The sequence below is a fragment of the Colossoma macropomum genome, unplaced genomic scaffold (assembly GCF_904425465.1).
Source record: "Colossoma macropomum unplaced genomic scaffold, Colossoma_macropomum, whole genome shotgun sequence".
Lineage (NCBI taxonomy): Eukaryota > Metazoa > Chordata > Actinopteri > Characiformes > Serrasalmidae > Colossoma > Colossoma macropomum.
In genome coordinates this window covers 34,447,045-34,472,191 of record NW_023494803.1, presented here as the reverse complement: position 1 = coordinate 34,472,191, position 25,147 = coordinate 34,447,045, and the positions used below count along the sequence as shown (strand labels likewise).

At 37.5% G+C, this 25,147-nt stretch overlaps 1 protein-coding gene across 1 annotated transcript in view; it reads left to right on the top strand.

Annotated features, from left to right (window-relative positions):
* Positions 1–1,482: 1,482 nt before the first annotated feature.
* The window catches only part of LOC118824153 (leucine-rich repeat and fibronectin type-III domain-containing protein 2), a 52,638-nt gene continuing 28,973 nt past the window's right edge, over positions 1,483–25,147 (top strand). Inside the window, exons 1-2 of the mRNA XM_036594120.1 lie at positions 1,483–1,569; positions 11,088–11,184. The gene's annotated coding sequence lies outside the window, so the exon portion shown is untranslated. The remainder of the gene's footprint in view (positions 1,570–11,087; positions 11,185–25,147) is intronic.

Genomic DNA, 25,147 nt, shown 5'->3' with positions numbered 1-25,147 from the left:
GTTGTCAGGACAGATTATGTTACAGTGTCATGTTACCATTTTTGAAAATTGTCATGACAGATATTTGATGTCATGATGGCACAACAAAAAACAGCATATGACACAAGCAGTTATGACGTAAAATGTTGGGACATCTGTCATGACAGTTACATGTTTATGGCACGGTTATGTCAGTGTTATATAGCAGGGTTCAGGCAAAGTGTTAGCACTGTTTCTTAACTGTTGTCACTGTCATTGTTTTTAGCCTGTTTTTCAAATGCTGTAGCTTTTCTTGTGAAAACTCTTGTTAAAAACATCAAAGCTAGAAAGTCTGTAATTGCATCACTGTGTAGGTATCCACACTGCGATTACTGCCTCTGTGATAACAGCTGCATTCAGAACCAAAAAATGTCAAACTTGATTTGTCACTTACTGGGGAAAAAGAAAGAAACTGCACAGCAGAGCCATGAGGCTGAAACCTTGGTAATTATAAGAAGAGTATAGGCCTTAAACTTGCTTTTTTTTCTTAAACTTCTTTATATTTTTTTTTCCAATTACCAGTACTGAAGCAAGTGGGCCTATTTTGCTTCTGTTACTACAAACATGATTAGTCAATTTGGTATTGAACTTTCGAGTTACACTTCATGTTCTCAAACCAGCCTGCTGGTTATCATAATAACTTTAGAATGTGATATTGCTTCTTTGAATTTAATTATACTGAGCCTTCAGCACCTGCATTACAGCACTGATGGTAACACGGTGTGATGTTCAAACCCTCCCATATGAGCTTAAGTATTTTGTGGCTGCGGTATTCTCGAAAACATTTTCCCTCTATTTGTTCAGGTAGCCTGAGTTAGATTGAATAACATCTCTTTTAGAGACCCGTCTCATTGGGAGAGAGGATCGACAGGACACTTAACACACCAGTCCCTCTCAAATTGCCTAGACCAGATAAGTGGACATGCCTTGGGCCAAAGAGCAAGAACCACGTAATGACAACATGGAGAAATATGATAAGCCCTTATCTTGGGGCACTTGTCCCTTCCCTACTGGAAAATGTGATTACACCTCTCCACGGGGGGAATCACATAGGTGAGCTGACTGAAAAAGACAGCAAATATGGCTCATGCCAGGGCAGTGCTGTAGCTATGACATGGCTCTAGAGGTCAGATGTACTTTTGGAGTGGTTTGAGAGATTGATAGGTGCTATATCTAAACAATGCACAGAATGTGTGGTCACTGATAGAAACAGTACAGTACAGTAGTTGTTTTCAGATAAACTTCAGGAAACGGACATTTCTTCCATTCTTTTGACTTTGGTTTTTGAGTCCTAACCTGCAGACAGTCCAACGACCAGCATAATATTCTTAAGAGCCACCAGAAGGTCATGGGGAGAAGTAATACTCATAAAAGATGATAGTCTAGACCAGTGAACTTGATGACTTTGATTGTAATTCGAGGGCTTGCTTTATAGTGCGACCAAAGTTTATGATGTTGAAGATACAGTATGTTGCTGAAGTCAAGCAAGCAAGCGGTTGTGCTCGCTGTGCTCAATATATTTTTAGACTTGCTTTCAGGTTGATGTAAAAGGTAAGACATCTTTCTTGTTCAATTCAGTCAGAAGAACTTTACAGAGTAGACACCAAGGTCAGCTCAGGTTCCTTCTCTAACAAGAATGCTTGCTTTTTGTTGCCTGGCTATGCAGCTCCTGTTTGAATATCAGTTCACTGCATGCTTCAGAGGCGCTGACCCTGATAACTGTTCTTTCACTACAGAGTAGAATGTTCTCATCTTACTCAGGGTTCATTATCATTCCCTGTCACTATAGTGAATACTTTTGGATGTTTGTGATTCTGATTCATGATTTCTATATTACTCATAGTAAAATCACTATAATGCATGGCCTCAAATGGCTTACTGCTTTTATTAAACCATGAAGGTGGAATGTGAAAGGCACACATTTTCAATAAATTACTCAAGTTGCTCTAAATGATAATCACAGTAAATTCTTACACTGAGAAATATAGCTAATTTAGCATATGCTGTTGTTGCCAAGCAACTCTAGACTGCTAGAGGCGAACAGGAACAGTCACCCATCACTGTCCGTTGGAGTCATTTCATAAATCTTTTCATTTTTTGGTCATATAATAATGAAAGTACCATAATATAACAGTGTTTATTGCAGAAATCTTAATTTGTTTTCCCACCCCCACCTTAGCACTATACTTAAGGCAGATCTAACTACAAACAAATTTTAAGTAACATATTTGCAGTAAATTATGCAAGTAACATATTTTTACTTTGTATTTTGCAGTTTTCCAGATAGCAAGCATATATTTATCTGCTGGCTGGGTAAGACTAACACCCCACTGACTCTATGCCACTGCCAGTCCACACTCTGTTAAAATAATTTACTAAACTAAATTACAAATGATAGGAAGGAAAAATAAGTAAAATGGACTGTGAGTGGAAAATAAAAACTGAAAGTGGCAGTTTGTGTAATACTTTGCTTAACCAATGGTGGGCAGCCTGAAAAACACTGAGCAAAAGGCCAGTGGGCCACCAGTTTTGCCACCAGTGGGCCAAAAGTGGCCCACTATCCTCTTGCTATGGGTTAAGAGTTCAGTAAATACTTTAATTCAAACTGGACACTAATGGAGGAGCGGTTTTGCCTCTATCTTTTAGTGTGTTGCGCTTGCTACCTTTTGCCGTAGTTGTTAAGAAAATAAGCTGTCGCTCCTTTAGGTTAAAGTTCTTGCTTTGTCTATCCGTAAACTCAGTGGTCCGGTTGAGCAGCACAACAGTTGATTAACAGCACAATAGTTTTTATTGACTTGACGCAGTAATACAGACATCAGTTGGTGTAAGGTGGTCACAGGTGTGCCTATATTGAGTATTTTACTATGACTTCAAGCGTGGCTCAGCTACAGTTAGTTCCAGTGAAAACTATACAAAGATAAAATGTGAACAAGATTTCATGAGATTTCATTCAAGGTTGAATGTATTAGACATAAAAGAAAAGGGAGATAATAACTGTAATGTAGATTGGTATATCCTTGATGATCTTTTTATTATTGGTGGGATCAGTAAATCTATAGATTGATGTTGTGGGCAGTGCTTTAGCTACAGTATCTGTAGAGTGTAGCCACCCACAGTTCAGTATCAGGCCCTGACATAAGTCACTCATTGCTCTGTGATAACTTAAGGAACCGAGTAAACATCATCTGTAATTGTGTCCAAAGAAGTACAGGCAATTTTCTTTTTAATGCTTTAAAATTACAATAAAGTTTCTCTAAAGTCAATTACAGTACAATACTGTATATTTACAGTATTGTAAATATTGAATATTAACTGGCAGTAACTTACTATAAATTTTCACACTAGGCTTTTTAGAAAATACCTGTAAGTTTTGTCTGGTGTCAATTGATTATTTCTTTGTTTGTTCTCTCAAGACTTGAACACTTATCTGAAACCTCTTATGCCCAAAAGAGGTAGAGATTTGTTTATATTAAGTGCAAATGTCACGGAGTGTCATTGAAAACATTACTGTGCTCTGCTCAGTCATCTCCACGGAGCTTTTGAAAAGGTCAAGGCTCTCGATTAGGTTTGATTTTGTTTTCCCTGTTGCCGGAGATCCGTTTTTTCACCAAAGTATGCCTGTTCAACTTCAATTAGAAACGTTTCATGATTCTAAATATTTAGTTAAGAACTTCCTTGAAAGCATCATATTATGAGAGACACAGAACAGATTCAGAGCTGTGAAAGCCATTTTTATTTCAAGAGCTTTTCAGAACCTCATTCTGACTGCAGGAATAAGGTGAGGGGATGTTGAAATGGGAATACGATACAGACGTGCAGATGTAAACCAGGGTGCAAGAAATAAGTGGAAAAATAAGTGTGACTGGCTGAGCTTGAGGAAGTGTGATTTGAGTACGACTTCAACTTATGGAAATGATGGAGTCGGGCCTCTGAGCAAAGAAATGTAAATTGATTGTTGAGGAAACTGCTTTACATAAAGTCTTGTTTTTGTCCCACCCAGCGTCCTCTTTAGAGCTCTTCAACAAACTGAGACAGTCTTTTGCACACATACAAACACTGATGTGTGTGTATATAACCTCTTGCATTTGGGCATCTGTAAATGCCTACACAAGGGTGGCTGTATGCAAAACACTGCATTTGTGCCTGTAAGCTGATTCAAATCACATGTGGGTATCCGGATATGTTTATGCATAGAGCGCTGTACAAAAGTCAGAGAATACTCTTCATTTATTTAATTTCCAGTCAATTTGGCTGCTAAGTACCAGTTTTAATTTACTGGTGTCAGGAAAAAAAGTAGAAAACACATATTTGACACTAAATTACACAGAGACCTCAACAAGTAAGTATATCATTTTTCTGTATTTAGTGTTACACCTTTGCCTTTATTATAGCTTCCATTTTTTTCAGGAGGCTTGCTTTAATTTGTTCAAAGAAATCTGCAGGGATGTTTTTCCATACCTCCAAAGTTCAGTCTAAGAAGTTGGTTGCATTTTCTGCTTCTTACAATCCAAATAATCCCAAACACCTTCAATGGGGATCTGAACTCTGGGGTGGTCAGATCATTGTTCTGGGGTTGGTTGCACTTCCAGCTTCTCATGATCCAAGTAATCCCACAAATTTAGACTCCATAAAACCTGACTCCACATCTGATCAGTTTCTAGTGCAAATGTTCTTTTTTGTCTATTTCCTTTTTCTCAGTAAGGGCTTCTTGTCAGCTATACATCCTTTTAGACCCTTAGCACAGCAGAGTTATCTTCTCACAGTGGAAGGATGGACAGAAACACCTATGGATTTTTTCAGATCTGAAGCGGCTTGATTTTCTCCTCTCTCTCTCAAAGATGAAAGCTTTCAAGCTTTCAGGGCCTTTTTATGTATGTATGTATGTATGTATGTATGTATGTATGTGTAAGGAAACTCCTTTTCTCCTCTTATTTTTTGTTGGTGGATTTTTAAGTGGACTATCTTATATCTAATCTCCTCAGAAATATCAGAAATATAACAAATAACTTGTACTTAATAGATGTTTTGAGTGAAATACAAGAAGAATTTGCACAGTACTGTACTCTATTGAGACTTCACAGTGAAAAAAAGAACTCTAGATAATCAATTTTTCTTTCCAGAAAAAATGAATCTATTTGAATTGTAGTATAGTAAATTATCCTTAAACATTACAATAGTAGTGACATTGACAGAGAACTTACACCTTTGCCTTTCTCGATAATGCATACCTTTATCTCCGTCCTGGTAGCCTAAATATTGCGGGACGCTCATTTGAGTCAAATATGGTCTCGGTGTCTATAAATGGACGTCCCTCTGTGGACCTCATTGTTGGTAAGCAGCAATGTGATGAGAGTGCTGCCCTAGAATTGACTATTTCTGTGTGGAAGTGATGAGCATTTGTTAGAATTTATTAGATATGTGCCCCACTTAGCTGGAGAGAGTGGAGGAGTGTGCATGCCTCAGCTTCAGTGCGGAGAATAAGGTGTGGTAGTGTGGGCAGAAGTGCAAAATGGGGACAAAATGAGGGAACGAGCATGTGTTCCATGAGAGACGGGATGGCGAGAGAGAAGCAGGGAGATGGAGAGAGATAAATAGCGACAGGATATTACTGAGCTTCCCCTTATTATTCGCCCTCATCATCGTTGACGCCCTCTCCTTTTCAGAACCCCTATCATAAAAACATTTCTTTGGAGTGAGGGTGAATTTGTTTGGGCAGCTGTGACAAGCGATCAGGCTCAGCTTTGAGAAGCACAGTTTATACATCATCACTCTCGAAGCACATGTTCACAGAATGAGAAAAACAACCCAAAAATGCTTCTGATAGATTCTTTTCATATACCAGTATTTCATGTAGTTATATGACATATGAATGCAAGAAAACTAGCAATTCATCCTCTTTTGTGAATTGTGGTGCCCGTTTAATTATTACTTTCATTTTGCTATACTATTACAATGTAATTACACATTTAATATCAGTGAGTTATTACGTTTTACTTTCGTAATCAAAAGGTTGGAGCTGAAACTTATGACATTTTACCGTTTTCTGCAGTGATATAAATACAACAACAATACAGAGGATGTTTTTTAGTCTTTTTGCAAAACAGGTGTTCACAATAAACAATAACTTTTCTTCTAATTTAAATCCTAATAAAATATTTCCTCTTTTGCTGACAAACACAAAAGTCATAATAATTGAAAGATTCAAATCCATACTTTCTACAAAATTGAATAGTGAGAAATAATATCAAATTAAATCATTTTGATGTATGATTTTGTTACTAGCAACAATAAATATACATCTCTAATAATAAAATTATAATAATGCTTCACAAACATGTAACACAAGTTCACATCATATAATGCCTTAATATGGATAATGATCTATGCACATTTATAAAGCACCTATAATTAAAACAATAAAATCATTGTACATTTTTAAAATGACATCACTGAGTGATTCAAGTAAAGGGATTGATATGTTTTTATATAAAAAAATAATTATAAGGTATTATAAACTTTCATAATGTAAGGTGGGAACGTGTAATTCCAAACAAATTACAAAAGCACAGACTCATTATTGCAATTTTTAAAGTTTTGCAAAGTTAAAACTCTATAGAGACCACATCTGTTTGTCCTACAATGTCCAAATATGACCAGAATACATAAACACTTATTTAACCTTGCCAGGCAGGAAGCTCACGCAGATGATCATGCAATAACAAAAGATTTAAAACATACTATAGAGCACATACTGACAAACACATACACAATTCATGTTGCAATAAACATTTAAATCTGAATAACCTAAATATCACTTTACTTACAGCACTCAGTGATGGCATTTTAAATGTTTGTCATGTTTTATAATTGTTAATAGGTATTTTAGTTGCGTTATATTTATGTACAGGTCATAATCTATGTAAAAGCATTGTGATGGATAGTGACATTTGTGTTACATGTTTATAAATCATTAAAGATTAATTTATTATTATTTTATTGATTTATTATTACTACAGCCTCATAATGCATTACTACACACTTTAAAAAGATGGTTCTTCAAGGATTCTATAGTAAAGAAAATGGTTCTAAATAGAAAGAACTCTTTCTAGGATTAAAAGTTCTTTGTATTGTAAAAGCGTTCTTCAAATTGATGGAGAATGCTTTGTAGATGGTTCTATACAGAATGTTTTTAAAGAGGATTCTAAAAGAACCAAAAAGGGTTCTTCTATTGTTATGATGTCAGGCTTGTTAGAAGAACCCTTTTTGGTGGTGTATATAATCCTTTTCAAAAAGGTTCTATATACAACCACATATACGGCACACTCTCCATCAATCTGAAGAATGCTTTCATGATGCAAAGAGCCCTGTAATCCTAAAAAGAGTTGTTTTAATTTTCTTAACTAAAAAAACATTGAAGAACCAAAATTTGTAAGTGTACGGGGTTTACAAGTATACCTACAAAGCATTGTTACCAAGTTACAAAGGGTTGTAAATGCATGTAGAATTATTTATGAACACAGGCTTCATAGAATGTGCTACCTGTGCTTCTATCCATCTGTCTATCTATTCATCTATTTCTTTATGTATTTACTTATTTATTTATTATTGGCTCTCAGTGGGCTTGTTTCCTCTGCAAATGAATTTATGAATGGGCTGTGGAATGGTGGACTTTTGCTTGGATCAGAACATGGTATAAACAGTTCATATTCACGCTGTTGTTCTACACTGTGAAGGTTGAAATAGGAGGCTTGTAGTATGTAAAAATAGTCAAAGACATTGGCAAAAGCCTGCATGATCACCACTACATGTCCAGAAGGCTGACTTAGTGTTCATTCCTTTAAGTGCAAATGCATCGATGTCAGCCGTGTGCAATACGTTTGGGAAAAGTGGAAGTGGAAAGTTCTCAGCCAATCAGAATTCAAACAGCATCACTGAAATAGCTCCAACAGTAGAACACACCAAGGGGGGTCCAACAGCAGAACAAAACATGAAACTACACTAGAGTGAGTTGTTTATGGAACAGATATAAGAGGTATAAGAGGCCTGTGATGTTGCCATGTTTTTGAATCCATCTTAACACTTCTTTACACAAGCCTAAGTGTGGATCCCAGAGGGGGTTAAAAAAGATGCAATCTTTACCAGTAAAGGTGGTGGCTCCATGAAGAAAAAAATAGCAAAAACGGAAATCAATCCTACAAACTGTTGGAGAGAACATAAAGCCGGCTGGCCTGCAGGGACAATAGGCTATAAAAGTCAAAGTCAAATAGGCCTCTTAACTTCAATTCCACATGAACATGACAATCCATCTGATCTAAAGCCATTCCATATTATACTGCATCCGACCTAGAGCTGTGCATTAGCAGCGCACATTTTGTTTGTGACTGCTGGAGGATTTAACAAATTATCAGATTGCTCTGGGTTTAGATGTTGTGCTGAGTTTAGATGTTCTTATAGCAATTACATAATTTACACAAACATCCTGTCTCCATTCCTTCAGCTGCTTTATTTCCATAGATCTCTCATTTAGTTGCTCCAACCTCTGGTGATCAAAATGTACATTGCAAGGTCAATATGTTGCAGAAATCCCAATATGTTGTAGCACACCAAAGAAGATTTGATAAAGATCAGTGTGTTCTAAGAAATTATGTATAGTCTCCTTCAATCTAGGTAGTGCAGTGCTTCTCTAGTACTGAAGCAACCAAGGCCTTGGAATGAGGAATAAGGCCAGACCTCTAAAAGCAGCAGTTGCTGGAGAAACAAGTGTCCACCTTCTGTCTCCTCACAGTGTCATTCTGTTCTTCTTTATATACCATAAAGTGTAGTCAGTTTGACAGAAGTGTCATTGTAGCAGTGCAGAGCATCATGGCCCAAGCTGTATTGCCTGTGGACATCTTGGTGTTTCAAACGGTAAAGTCGTTTAAGTTCTACCAAGATCAGCTTGGGCTCTTGGCCCAGTCTGTTGCTAACTTGGCTATGTCTCTAAAGTCTGAAATGAATTACACAAGTCCTACCCAATTTATGACCATGAATCACAGGCAGGCTGAATCTGTACTGGTTGGCCCTAGAATGTAGATTTTGGGCAGTTGTAGTCATCAAATTGAGACATTGTTAGGGGACACAGAGCCTAATCTCTTGCTTCCTTATCTATTTTCAGGCCAACTGATGTATATCAATAATCTAATTGTCCTTTAGTTTTAACATATCTTATCATGCTGGTATCTGCTGTTCCACTTTGTGGCTGGAAATAAATTTGCCAGTGTTTACTTTGTTTCACTAGAATTATGACCCCAGTTTTGTCTAGGGTGCTGTAGCATCTATAACATGGCATTAATATGATGAACTGGTGAAGGAGGCATGAAAGAAATGAGGAACAAAACAAACTGAGCTTTTGAAGCCATTTTATTAAAATAAACCACAATAAAAACACTGTGCTTTATCTAGTGCCACTCTGTGAGAATCAAACTGTGGAGGGCACCAAAGAAAAGAGCAAAACTAATCAACCACATTTGCCTACTCTGTCTTACTTAACTAAGTACTTAACTAAGGAAACAAAACTAAACTGAAGGCTAACTACACTACACTTCCCTGGCTAGTAGTCAAGAGTACATGGGGAACTAGACTTCTAGATGGTGCAAATGTACAGGTTCCTACAGAGCCCTGCTGGTGACATCCCGTATAAATAAAAATAATGTGTGGCCACGTGTAAGTGTGGGAAAGAGATATTTAAACCTTGACTATAGCTTAATAAGGCATGATCTTGTAGATTTAATTATCTTGGTCACAAGCCTTACTAAGACATGACCACGCATTAGGATCTCGTTCCCACGCCTTACTAAGGCATGGCCACACGTTTTTTTTTATTTATATGGGATGTCACCAGCAGGGCTCTGTAGACACCCTTTTCTTACATGTTTGAAACACCAGGTAGCTCAAACAAGGTGCGAAACAGAAGGGGTCCAGAGGGGTTCGAGAGCCCCTGAATGTCTCAAAATCTAAGTTCTGTGAGGTTCTTAAAAATAAACTTATTGTGAAGTTAAGACAAACTAAAACATAGCACGTGTGGTAGCAGTCCTCTCTTTTCAGCCATCTTGAATGCTAATGTGAAGAGTGAGATGGGAGACAGAGGAACACGAAAATTAGCAAAATACATGCTCACATGTAACATAAGTCATTTTAATGTGTTGTTATATGGATTTAGGTTGGCAAGCACATTTGCTTCAAACCACATTTGAATTTTGCTGTTGCCATCTCCTAGTAATGAGAGAGCACCGGATTCCATGTGAGTTGATAGGTTTGGTTTAGTTCAACAAGTTAGATTAGTTTTATTGTATGTAATAGCTAGTTATTTATTTAGCAAAAAAAATAAAAAATAAAAAATCAGTCTGAAAGAGTCATATACTCAGTTTCTTGATAATCTATTAGAGTTACAAAGATGTATACTGCCCCCAAGGCTTTAGTGAACTCTTTCTGTTGGTTATTGAGAAAGATAATGACAATGATTTTCAAAATCATGTTTATTATCAGTGAAGTGTCTACTGTTATCAGTATTTATTGCCAGTACAAAGGATCCCTGATAAGGGTCAGTAGGGGTTACGTGTTTGTGCTTGTGCCACGAGCTCACACACACAATCCAAGGTCTTGAGAATTAGAAAATTGTAGAGAACATGGATAACTGCCCATTGGGCCTCTACGTTGTCAATACTGAGCAAACATCTGTTGTTTATGGTCTATTATTTCCTTTTCTAAGATCTGTCACATTCTTTGAAGTTTTTCTGTTGTTAGTTCATCAATACGTCTCTGTCTATGCAGCTTCTCCTAAAAGTTTGAAACTATAAGGTTATATAAAGCCTTATATCTAAAAAAAAAGCTACAAAATTAGATTATGAGGACTTGGATACAGGGTTGTCCTGTTTCTACTGCTTATTTTTTCTTCTCTTTTCAATTTGACATGGTGCAGCTGTTTGTGATACAGAAGTGATTCGGCTAGTTTAAATTTACACTCAACTTTGCTGAGATAAAGTTTATTAGCAGATGTTGTGTTTTTGAACAGTGTTTCTTTTTCATTCCAGGCTGACAACTTGTTGAGACATCAAGGCGTGAACTTGAAAGCGTCTTTGGTATTAAAAGGGTGAGAGGGACCTTATGGCAGAAAACCACACAATCTAGGTAAGAAGGATTTAGTGTTGACACTTTTTCAGTGCACTGCTAAAAAAGTCGTTCTGACTCCATTGATTCCAAAAGCTTTAGGGTCACTTGAAGTTTCTCTATAATGCAGAAAATGAAAATGTTTCACCGGGATGACGATTATGATAATTACAGTAATAACTAATTATGATAATTCCTGTTTTTTTGAGAAATCTGCCCTTTGCTTTATATTTTGCTTTGCTTGTTTTCTACGGCCTAAAGAAATATTGCTCTGTAAAGAGCTAATAACCATTTATTGTGCAAGTAAGAAGACAATCTACTTTATTAATGATAAACACATTTCTGCAATGTGGAATAACATTCCGCCTTTTTTGTAGATGCTGGGCATTGCAGTTCTATTTAGTTACAGTATATGGTGGAGGGAAAGGTGAATGAGTTAATGTTTGGTGTTATTTTTCCTGTATTAATAAATGCTGACATTTATTAGATGCATGTCATAGTTGATAGAAGATATTAAAGCAGTGCCACATCAACCATGTACACAGGTGCAGGTACCTTGGTGAGTCCATACCAGGTTCATTGGTGATACTTCAGGTGCAGAAGTGCAGAATCTCTTGGCCTTTTGGTCTATGTATATTCTAGTGTTCAATAGGGTGGAATCACACACACACACACATATCTTCAAAGCCACTTATCCTTCTGGGTCACGGGGGGAGCTGGAGCCCATCCCAGCAGTCACCAGGCAGAAGGCAGGACACAGGGTGGAATCACTTGCTCGATTATTTTTTTGTTATTTTATATACAATAAAAAACTTATGCAATGTGGATTTAAATATTCTTGTTCACCAAAAAATATTTTTAGAAGGTTTTTTTTTTAATTTCAAGAATTCTATGCCTAAGAATGTTTGCTAGTGTACTGGAATTATATATTTTATATTTTCAGTTATCTGGCATGAGATTTGACCTCCTCTTTGTATGATTGAAATATGATGATTCTTGGATATTTATTGTACTACATCTTCTCAATGTAATACAATTTTATCCTTAGTCATTTTAGAGTCCTCCACAGCTGTGTTTATTATTCTGGACACATCTAGCTTTTCTTCATTTTGTTCACAGTACATTGTCCTACTAATGGGCAGCATGGTGGCTCTGTCACCTCACAGCAAGAAGGGCCTGGGTTCGGTTCCCTTGCTGGGCGACCTGTGTAGAGTTTGCATGTTCTCCTCAAGTCTGTGTGGGTTTCCTCCGGGACCAAAGACATGCAGTCTGTCCAACTGGACGTGCTAAATTGCCCCTAGGTGTGAATGTATGTGTGATTGTATATGTCTGTGTGTCCACCCTGTGATGGACTGGCAACCTGTCCAACGTGTTTCCTGCCTTCTGCCCAACGAACACAGGGACAGGCTCCAGCACCCCCCACCACCCAGGAGGTTAAGTGACTTCGATATTGTGTCTGTGTGTTCTACTAATTACTTTAGCATGTGAAGTTGTGCACGGCTAACATATTATAATCATTTTATACATTTATCTGCAACAAAATTGGTTTTAGATTGTTGAAAAACATTGATTCTAAGTAATGATTCCAAACTTTTAAATAGTAGTGTATATTTTATTGCCTTGCGAACCGGTTATACCAAAAGTAAATAGAGGCACTTTCTGTGGATTTTGAGCATCACGTCCTGCTGCTCACAAGAAATGTGCTCTCATGATTCACTTCATTTTTCCATTGCTGTTGTAACTAACAATAGCAATTACATCACAATTTCTATATCAATGGGATAATGGCTTAATTTGTCCACTTCTCACATGCCTGTTAAGTCATTTGTGACTGTCCCTGCCTCGTTCCTTGATAATCAACATGAATGTGGTAACATTCTTTATCGACACGATTTTCCCCGGCAGCTCTGCAGCGGGACCTGGAAGCATACCGAGATGTTTGTGATAGGAAACCTAATTTATTTTTCATATACTCTCAGAGATTGAATTCCGCATACAGTATCATGCCACATAGCTATTTTGCACAGGCCCCCCGATTCACAAAAAAGATGAAAGAATAGTGATCAAAGATATGCAGGCAAAGTCGTCAGGCGCTGTGGCAGCTGAGATTGCTGCCAGCGAGAACAATATAGACAGAGTTGAGTGAGTCATTCTGTCTGCTGTCACTGCCTATTTTTACTGGAGCTTATACGGAATGACATCAGAGAACACAATTATAACAATGAATTACAAGCACTTAGCCATCTTTCACTGTCTTTGTCACTAACTCAATTACTGCATGTGCAAACCGAGACCGAGGCCCTGCCATTCACTTCCACAAATACTGCTCTGTGCATTGTAGAAACGATGTGCACAGAACTACTTATCTGTTGGATTAACGTAATGATCTTCAAAATCATCTTTGTTTGGATTTAGTAGCTTAATCTATTTAAAAATTCATTGTATTGTTTGAGTGCAAGTAGATGTAACGAATACTGAGACTAAGTCCCAAGGAGCCTAAATTTCTTTCCAGTTAGGGTAATAATGGTCTTGTGGGTGCCCAATATGCATGGATCAATATGAATTGTGTGTAGTTGCATGGGGTATGATTATGCATTGTGTGTGGTTCTTCATTTAGTATTGTTATGCATTGGGTATAGTTCTCCAACAGGTATACTTGTCCATTGGGTATAGTTCTGCACTGGATATAGTTATGCATTGTGTATAGTTATGTTTTGGGTATAGTAATACACTGTATACAGTTCTGCATCGTGTATAGTTATGGATTACATATAGTTATGTATTGGACATAGTAATGCATTGTGTACAGTTCTGTATTGTGTACAGTTCTGCATTGTGTATAGCTATGGATTATGTATAGTTATGTACTGAATATAGTAATGCATTGTGTACAATTTTGTATTGTTTACAGTTCCGCATTGGATATAGTTATGCATTGTGTACAGTTCTGATTGTGTACAGTTATGCATTGTGTATAGTTATGTACTGGATATAGTTATGCATTGTGTACAGTTCTGCATTGCGTACAGTTCTGCCTTAGATATAGTAATACATTGTGTACAATTCTGTGTTGTGTATAGTTATGCACCGGATATAGTTCTACATTGTGTACAGTTCTGCATTAGATATAGTAATGCATTGTGTGCAGTTATGCATTGTGTGTAGTTATGCGTTAGATATAGCTATGCATTGTGTGCAGTTCTGTATTGTATATAGTTCTGTACTCTGTGTTGTTATGCATTGTGTTTAGTTTTACATTGTGTAGAGTTCTACAGTGTATATAGTTCTGCATTGGTTGTAGTTATGCTTGAGTGACAAAGCTGGCTGGGTGTCTTGGAGTCATGTTAATCACACTCATTAGAGTATTAGTATTCTAACACACACCCAGACTGTGTTCATATAGACCTGGTGATTCAGGGATTTGAGCAGTGTTTTTATCGTGTTTCTGTCTGTTTGTTTGTTTGTTTGTCTGTTTTTCAAATTTTTGCTCATATTCAAAGAGTAACACTCAAGTTTGCTGTCGTGTAAATGTTTTTCCCCTTGGACAGTATCCTCGAACCTACTCGGCCACAGGGTAGCCACAGATACATTATGAACATATGTCAGCATCACCCATAGTTACTGTTCAGTTGGCAAACATTGAATTGTCAGAGCAAATTCTGTCCATCTTTAGGCTGTCAGTCAGAGGCACGATTGGGGATTTGTGAAACCACTTCTCGATGGCTTTACATCTGTGGAATATTCCCACTGATTCCCATTTTTTCAAAAACATTGCCCTGCTGCAGGCAAGTAGCAAACAGTTTGATCCTGTTGTTTACAAACAATGCAAATAAACAAACCATTTAGAGCCTTGGATGTGGTTCTTTATGCCATTGACTTGTTTTTTCTCCATTTAGAGCTTTTCTACAATTTCACGCCTAATCCTTTCTTTCAGTGTTTTAGAACATGAATGGCAAGGCAAAGCTCGTTTATTGTGCCACAGCCCCTGACTGAGGCTTTTAAGGGGCAGTAAATATGATGTTTAATTGGATAAATGTTTATGTATCAAGTTTACATTGTCTCATAAAAGATACAGACTTATGACACATCTCTGCTTCTTTTAAGTTTTAATATGAACAAACTGAAAGTTCAAAATCTAAGCTTGAAGGTTTTAAAATGATAGGAAGTTGCTGTAATCCCTATATTTAATTAAAATCCTATAACTATAGGAATGTCAGAAATCTAAATTGTATAGAAAGTTTTAAACTGTTAAAGATTTTTATTGCAACTTTAAAAACAGCTTCACAAATCCTAAGTTTGTCTTTTATCGATGGTCTAATGATAAACAGAATTCAGAAAGATTGACCTCCATCAGTTGAACAGCAGCCGGTGTTAGCAATGTTCTTAATGTTCACTGTGGCTACACTGAGGCTTGTAAAGATATGCCAGTTTGGTTACATACATTCACACTCAAGCAATGCAATGCATTTCAGTTATTTCCTCCATTTTATGCATATGAAAATTCATAACATAGCTCAATACTCAGCATGTCTGTTTCCCAGTTTCATTCCTGCACTGCAGCTTCACGTCCTGCTCTGACACACCTGATTAACTCATGAATTGCTTAATTATGAGCTAATTATATGACTCAGGTGACTCAGAGTAACACCAAACATGCAGTGGGTCCTTAGGACAGGAGCTGAAAAACACTGCTTTAAGAAAACTGCTTTTGTCTGATTAGCAAATTAAGAAAGCTTGTCCAATATATTTTCATCTCATTCACTCTTACTACAATGAGCCCCCGCACTGGCCTTTGAAGTGACTTCAGACACAAGGCCATTTCTGCTTCATTCATTTCTCTGTAGCATCACAGAGTCAATATCAGCTCTTCCACTGCGTTGTAAAGGTCAACCAATTAACAGTGTAAAGCAAACTATGGACTTTAATTTGAGTCTCTCCTTTCAGTAATAGCAACCCAGCAGTTGAGCTGCCAACAAGCACTTTAAAGAAGACTTTGTGTCATTTTGTACAGATGTACGAGATGAATCTGAGCCAAGCAATTGATAATATTAACTCTGATGACATTATTTTTTTTTTTTTTAGGAGCCAAATTTATTGTGCATATATAAATGAAATGAAAAATGAAAACAAAAGGTACATTTTAAAAATGCTAGAAAATTGAATACATTACTGGCTCCCTTGGTGAGGATAATCAAAAAGCTCTGAATAATTGATTGTTCTTCATCACCTTAATTTAAAAAAAATATATTAAAAATATGTCACAATTACTGGCACTCATAGAAATTTATATGAGCAGAATCTAATTAACAGCTAATAAACATACACTCACTGGCCACTTTGTTGCTAGTATTATATTGGTGGTGGATCATACTCAGCACTGCAGTGACACTGACATCAGGACATCATATCTATCTGTCTATCTATCTATCTATCTATCTATCTATCTATCTATCTATCTATCTAATATTTCTCATTTTGGTATAGTTGTAGGAATATTACAAAATTATGTAGCTTATTTGTAAATTTTTATTTACTTTTAATAAGTTAAAATATCTCACTTTAATGGCAGAATTTGGCTTGTTTCAGGTGTATTTCTTAATATTATTATTATTATGGTTTGCCAATGTAGAGAGATAATTTCCTTTAATAAAATTATTTAAAACAAGCAAAAACATGCCTGGGAATAAGTTAAATAGTCATATTCTATTCCTACAACCATCTCAAAATGAGAAATATTATATATATAGACTAGATTTGAGGTAAATGCACTTGCCAAGATGAGCTACATGTATTCAGATGTCAACAAACCCCCTTCCCTGCCTTTCTGCCCCATAGACAACCATGTTATTGATCAAATGACTTTTTAAAGCATACGTGTAATAAACAGCACAAGTGATGTGTGCTTGGTAGACAGTATGGATATAAAAAACATAACAAATAGAAGTACTAGCTGACGGGCTAGCTTAACTACTGGTATCTTGGAAAGTGAAAATAAATCTAGTTAAAATATCTAATATTTCTCCATTTGAGACTATTGAATGTATATATCGATGCTTTTTTCTTGTTTTAAGTCAAATTATCTCACTATATTGGCACACAGTTTTGCTTGCTGTAAGAAATGCTTGAAACAAGGAAAAATTATCTGCCAGATGTTTTATTTAGTATCTCAAAATCTTTTGGGGAGCATCACCAACTATAACACTGTATAACACAGTAATAGCATTTTTGCAATAAATTCTTATTTTCAATAAGCAACAGTGTCAAATTTTTGCCTGATACCTTTCTGCCCACCAATTTTGAAACAGGCATTCTGGATATTATTCTTATTAGAACGTAATGTTTCTCAGTCTGTTTTATCGCAGTTTGTTTTAGTCATCCTGTAGTTCTTCAACAGTGGTTAGTTCCTGGCAACAGGATACTGTTCACTGGATGTTTGTTGGTTGGTGGACTATTTTCAGTCCAGCAGTAACAGTGAGTTGCACTGCTGTGGATGTGTGTGATCTACTCTGCAGCACACAAATGCACTAACATGTCACTGTTATGTCAGATACAAGGTAGAGGCCAGTAAGTGTATATTTTCAGTCTTTGTAAACACATCATATTATTTGGGAACTCCTTCATGTTTAAATGCAGCATAAATATGAGATGATACGAAGGCCTAAAACCCTAAGGCTGGCAGGATGCTTCACACGAAAAAGGTGTTTCAATGTAATTTCTTTTTGGCCAAAACAATGCAGTGGTTTGTGTTCATATGACCTCCTAATCTGAGACCTCCTCCTGACAGTGACTGGAGTGGGTGTCCAGCTGCACCGAGTGAAAAAGACATACACCAAGTTCTTTTTAAGTACACTTACAGCAGCGTGTTCAGCAGAATTTCATTCAATTCATTAGTTCCCTGTGTGAAATATACTGCCAGCTTAAGTCTCCCATTAACATATAGAAAATCTATATATAGAAAAGGCACAATCAAAATGAAATGGAAAGTTTTTAACTGTCATAAAACAAAGCAATGGCAAAAAAAACTTCTCACTTGAAAATACTAATATTCACCATTAGGGCAATCGTCAAGATGCTTCAAATAACTTGAACTGAATATACCTTTCAGAAAGAGGATACAAGAGCATGCAGAATGATGAGCATGGTTTGAAAGGCAAAACTTTCTCCATAGATAATAGATGGACAGTTGCAGAGTTGGTTGCATCCTCGTGCTACCTAATCTCCACATCTACAATTAAGAACAAGCATAAACACTTAGATTTCCCTAAGCTTCATATTGTACGATCAAAAGCCCTGAAAATAGAGCTTTTTGACAGCAAACATCAGAGGCGGCATTAAAGATTAAAGGTCAAAAGAACCTTATCCCCAGTGCAGTGGATTTGTGATGTTCCGGGACTCTTTTAATTCCAAAGGCCCCGAGAACTTGTGAGGATACGGCATTGTGGATTCCATCAGCTACCAGGAGATTTTAGATCAGAATCTGGCTGCCTCTGCCAGGAGGCTAAAACCGGGTCACGTTTGAATCTTTCAGTAGGACAGTGATCCAAAGCAGACCTCCACATCTACACAAATAAATGGTTCACTGACCACAGAATCAAGCTTTTTCAGTGACAGTCCTCTGACCTAAACCCCACTGAACCCCTGTGGGCTGAGCCGAAAAGGAGAGTATAAAAGTGAGAACCAAGGACTCTGAAGGATCTGGAGAGATTATATGTGGAAGAATGCTCTAAGATCTATTTATTTGTATTCTCCCACCTCATCCAGCATTATAAGAAAAGATTCAGTGCTATTATCTTGACAGAGAGAGGGTAAACAAAGTATTAAATCCAGGAGTGCCAATCACTGAGGCACATGTTTTCTGGGAATTCATTGATTTATTTATTCATTCATGAGTTTGTTTATTTGTTTGTTTATTTGAACTATTTGTGTTTGAATTAGTTTGTCTTGCTAAAATGTTGTATAAGAACAAACACAAAGGTTTTTCCTCTGCTGTGTTTTATTCTAATCTTTACTAAGGCTGCCAGTAATTCTGGAGGACACTGCATATGTACTTGTGGCCATATACAGTAGGATGCCATACCACATATGACCATCTGTGAGGTATTTATTTTGAGGTCATGGTTGTACTCAGGTTAGCTACCTGACTGACTGTAGCATGGAGCATATTGGTGCTGTCGGAACAAAACCTTGTTGCTCCATTAAAGCAATAGAACAGTAAAGGGAGTGTGTTATCACAAATAACATCATGGCTGTGAAGTTATTTTCGCTAACTTACAGCCTTGAATGTTCTGTTGCTTTTACATAACAGTTCTGCAAAATGAAGAAAACAGTAAAAGAAAGAAGCCTCAAACATCGAAGCAAATGTGCTTTACTGTTGGTCATTTCTTTAGGTGAAAAAAAATTAGCCGGTACATATATATATATATCTTGTTTGTTGAGTTGTATTCTGTTGTAAGTCCTGTTTCTATAGTTGTTCCATCACGGCTGAGGATTAAAAAAGCTTGTTTAGGGGCAAAGGCATGTTCGGAATTTGATGTCATCCTGCAGTCATGTTTTTCTTGGTTTAAGTGAAATTATCTCACAATATTAGCGGATGATTTTACTTGTTTAAAGCATATTTCTTACAACAAGCAAAATGATCTGCCAATATAGTGAGATAATTTGACCCTTGTGTGGTGGTGATGTTTTTTGTTATTCAGTGGTCTGGTGGATCCAGCGCATTATTGTTGTTTTAAATCAATACAGCCATAATAATTTATGTAAAAATACCAGATGTTTAAAATATCACAAGTGGCCAGCATAGGGTTCTCCTTTAGCAGCTGTAGCCAGTCAGCAGCCTGTCCATGTTGTCCACTCACATATGCAAACACATACACACGTAGACACACACATGATAACAGCAGGCCATGTCGGAGGAGAACAGAGTGAAGAGAAAACAGCACCTCCACACTTTTATTTCCCACAGGTTCACCCCAACACCACATGTGTAATATAAATGTGTAGGGGGTGTACAGTGTTGTTTTATATGTTCTTCACAGAAAATGAGCAAAGGCCAAGGAATCTGAGGTTGAAATAATGATAAATCACATCACTTTTCTTTTAGTAAGCATTGAAAATGGGTCCCACAGATCTGAACACCACACAAGGGTTAAAACAAATAAAAATGTCTAGAAATAAGTGAAATAACCTTATAATATTATATTATAACTTATTACAAACTCAAAATGAGAAATATTACATATATTGACTAGATGTAAGATAACTTCACTTGCCAAAATACCATTTTTTTGCAGTTCCATTTTGTGAGTTTAGACCATGCCTTCAACATGTGGCAGTAGTATGCGAGGAGATTGAGGTGGGGGGGTGGAGAACTCTCAGAACTTGGACTGAGTTCTGGACGGCTTCTGGTTGGATGAGATGAGTGGTGGTGGTGAGGATTGTGACAACTTCATCATGTGAAATGGGAGGTAGAGATGGGATTTAATAGGCTGTTAGATTGGTAGAAGGAGGGGTTTCAGGCATGGTCTTCACCCCAAATTTCAGTTATTCCATTCCATTCAGTAACTCCATTAAAAGTTCAGGACATTTTTCCTTTTCCTATGAATTTACCATTCCTGGAAGGATTTTATCTGATAGTGACAGTGCAGTTATCCCAGTTTTCATTGGTCCCTTTCATGTTCAAAGCGATGTCTATCATTGCATACATGGTGGCTTATTAGGTGCATCTCTGTAGACGTCCCTAATGCCTTATGCACTCTGTTTAAGCACAAACGTCATGGTTGTGGCCATGTGTCTTCCAGCCAAATGTCTGTAAAATGTATGGTTTACTCAAGCAAGCAGTCCAGGTGCAAAACCACGCAAGCTGTGAGGAAATAAAACCATCAGAGCTTCTGAAAATCAATAGATAATACAAATGCATCAATACATTTTTTTCCACATAAATTCTATTCTACTACATTTTTAAAATCCATACCAAACTGATCTTCCAGAAAAACGCCATAGATCACAGCAGCCACTTTGAAGGAGGCGAATGTACCAGCCTGTCACTCACATATGCCCTTTCAGGCCTCTGTGTTTTATGGGGTAACAGGGCATTGGATGTTTGAGGGCTGTTGAGATAGTGTTGTCAGACACCTGTCAGTCTGCACAGTACAGGCTGCCGATCATGTTCCCCGAGGGCATCGCCATCTCAGCTCCATTTGTTTCCTGCTCACCTGCCCCCTCCCTACCACCCCCCCTACCTCTGCTGACCTTCATGTTGCAGGCTCTTCCAGTGCTGCTGCAGACCTAAGAGCTGCATGATTGTGTGCATTCAAGCTAAGCAAATGCCATGTTTCCATTTCCACAGCCAAAATGGACATCTCTTATCAAACATTTACTCTCGGAGCTGTATTGCAGTCCTCTTCGTTCATTGATTTTGCAATTTATAGGCAGTCTCCTACACGCTTAAAGCCCGTCGAGGCGGTGATGAGATCAGGTTCATACACAGTCAATTAGCATCTGTCTCAGTTTGATATATGAATGAATATCCAAAGCTGCTGCATTGTTCCCAGATCAGCAATTTTCACCCTTGAATTATTTTTAAGCATGGGTTTTATAGCCAATCGGCAGCTTTGGTTTACCCTTATAACAGGATTCTGACTCGGCAGAATGGAGAGGAGTCATAATAGGGCCCCTGTCATACCTCGGTAGGATTTCATCGCTCATTATCGCGCGATTGCTCTGTGTTTCTGAGTGATAATTATTCCACATGATAATTAATCACAATTCCTGCCATTTTTTGATTCGTTTAGAAAAGGGTCCCATTAGTTAAACGACTGTGGTAGGAACAATCGCAAAAGTAGGACACCTCTGATGTTTTTCACTGCATTGCACACAATGCAAAAATTCCCCAGGAGAAGCGGCATTGATCTAGCGAAAGCTGCATAAGTTTTCTATCCCTGAGAATCGGCGTGACAAAACCGTCAGCGTGGAACTAATACGCTAGAAATGCGGCAGCAGCCGCCCCGTCTCTTAGCGAGAACCTTTGTTCGCTGACACTGAACTCCAACAAAAACAGGAGTTACTCATATGGGGACACGCAAAAGTGAGTCACAAGCCAGAGTTCGCTTTCTAATGAAAATATAGTACGCTGGCTTTTTCGCTTTGCTCCAGGTGTGCGCTGCTGCTCTTGTAGGCTCTGCAGTTTTCTTTCAGGTTATACTTTTTTATGCAGTTTCTTTTCTTTTTTTTTTGACATATACCCAGCAGGCCACCGACTGTTTTTTGGGAGTGAACGCACGGAGCATCAAACACAATGTCACGCTGTCATTGAGGTATACAGTGTATGTTCTTCAGCTTCTCAGCAGTAAATTGTACTGCAGCAGATCTACAATTCAGTCTAGACTGAATAGGATAAAACCAGACAGCCAGAGTTGTGGATAAAGACTAACCATGTATTATTTACAAACAGTTGGAATTGAGATCACCTGTTAAATAACCCTGTTTTGTTTTAGTATAAACTCAATGAGATTGCACTCAGTGACCTGTTATAAAATAATTACTTGTGTTTACAAGATTTGGGTGAATGTCATCCAGCTTTTAATATACTTCACTAGATGAACACAGTCCAGGCTTCCCACACATCATGAAAAAAAACTTTAAAGTCATGAAAAACAACTGGAAAATAAGAAAGATTGATAAAAATGTTTAAATGTTAAAATAAAATGTGCATATTGTTATTTCCCATTTGAGTGTCTATTCACACTTATTGTGGTTTGGAAAAACTGTGTTGGAATGCTTGGAAAGTGAGGTCATGCCAGCTTATTGCATATGTAAGCTTATTGCTTATGTAACTTTCATGTCTAATATTTTAGTAGTAAATGTTTGGTGATGTCAGTAAGGGGTGTATTGTTGACTTTAATGTTAAAGATGTTGGCAGTTGTGCAACATTTTAAGACAACCGTTCATGAGCAACAACTGTCAGGTATAAGTCAGCTGTCACCAGTCTTATTCGCAGAGAACTGGTGTTCCAAACAAGCAGGATCACACCTTATTCCACTTGTTTACTCAAATGGTCTCAGTCCTCAAACAACTGGTTAGTAATATGAAGCGTGCTTCTGCTTGGTTGGAATGAAAACCTGCAGCTACACTAGCGCTTTATGGACACGATATAAGTAATGGAAATCGTCCTGAAATTTGTCCTGGAAAATGATTTCCTAAAGAGAATGTAACAGTTCATTTTCATCTGTTAAATACCAAAGAAAAATAGCAGAAATATCTAATTAAGTGCCTTTGAAACATGAAATATATGCAAAGGCTGTCAGTTTGGTTCAAGCACAGCCTGTTGCTGTTTTTTGGGTTGCAGCCATTATAGTTTGAAAGGAAACTATCAATATTCTCTATGCAAATGTCAGAATTTGCATAATACTAGGATCATTTGGAGAGAAAAAGACAGAAAAATAACCAGTGGTGCCTTTGTTGCGCATATGCCATACTCTATGTTTGAATGCAGCTTAACCAGTGATAGTAGGGTTGGGTGATGTATCAAATATTAATGATGTATTCATTTTTTTTCTAAAGATGCAAAAGAATATGCAGCTAATCATCACATAAAGATTGAAAAATGTAAAGCTTTATATACATATATATGACATGACATGACAAACAGACCCACAGAAATGGTCCAAATGACCACAAAATCTAGTTACTTACATTAACAGTAAAGAATTTTTGCTTCTCGTGTAAAGCTACTTTTTTTGGGAGATTCAACGTTTTGTTCCTTATCCTCCAGCTGTAACTAATACAGGATTTCATGACTTTATCATGCCTTTATTTGACCAATAATGGTCATCTCTGCAAAGCCAAATGCAGGCACAAGACAATCTTCATACATTAATTAAAAAAAATGCAAGAATAAGCAATAAAAAAAGACCTTAGTCATATTTGTTCACTAATGAAATATTAATCTCCTTTAATATAATAGAGTCTAGTTGATAAATTAAGACCAGACATAACTCCTCATCTCTATCCATGGCCTGTTTATCCCCTATAATAGTTTGTGTAGCTTCAGGCATCTGCAGCATCAATTATATAACGCTCTTCCCCTTTGGGCCTGCCTATCCTTGTGCATAAACGAACAAATCTTGCCATGCAAGTATACACAGTCTGCAAATGAGAAACAAGTGCATCTGCTGTAGATGCCAGGCATGCTTTGCTAGTCTGGTGCAGTCTCAATTAAGGAGCCGGGGGCTGTGATTTGGCGAGGCCACTATTGGTAAGAGGCTCCTCACTCGAGTGTGTGGAAGAGGCAGTTTTGATGCATATAAGTGTCGTCCGTGCAAAGGACATCTCTTCCTCTGCACTCTTTCATTTTTCCACTCCTGGTCTTTCCACTTCACTGTCACTGATTGTTATTCACCCAGTTCACCCGTCTGTTTCTTTAACCTTTAAGAGTCTACCGTCTCCTGTCTTAGCCCGTGACAGCCTCCCCCCCGCTTTATAGCGCGTATGTGTTTGTGGATAGAGGAGTGCTGGCAGTAGTAATTGCCTTCATCTGCCTGCGTGTTAGTGGGAGTTGGATGAGTGCTCAGCTTGCAGAGAGGATGCTGGGATGACTTGGCAAAGAGCATGTTTGTGCAATAGAATTGTAAAGGTGTCAATACACTGAAATTTAAAAGCTAGTCAAAATAAAGCAGGCGGGGAATCTTGAGATCAGAATCTCTCCTCCCCCCCTCTCTCTTACCCAATCTTACTTTCTCTCTCCCTTCCTCTATTTTCTTTCCTTTCTCTTACTGCCTCTCTCTCTTACACTGCCTCACTCCCTCCTCTTTCTCCCTTCCTCTATTCTCCCTTCTCTTTTTCTCCTCTCTCTCTCTCGCTCTCTTTCTTATACTCTCTTACTCCACTCTATCTGCATCCCTTTCTCTATTCTACCTCCTTTTTCTTTCTCTTTCTCTCCTCTTTCTCTCACTCTCTCTTTCTGTCTTTTTCTTTCTTACACTCTCTC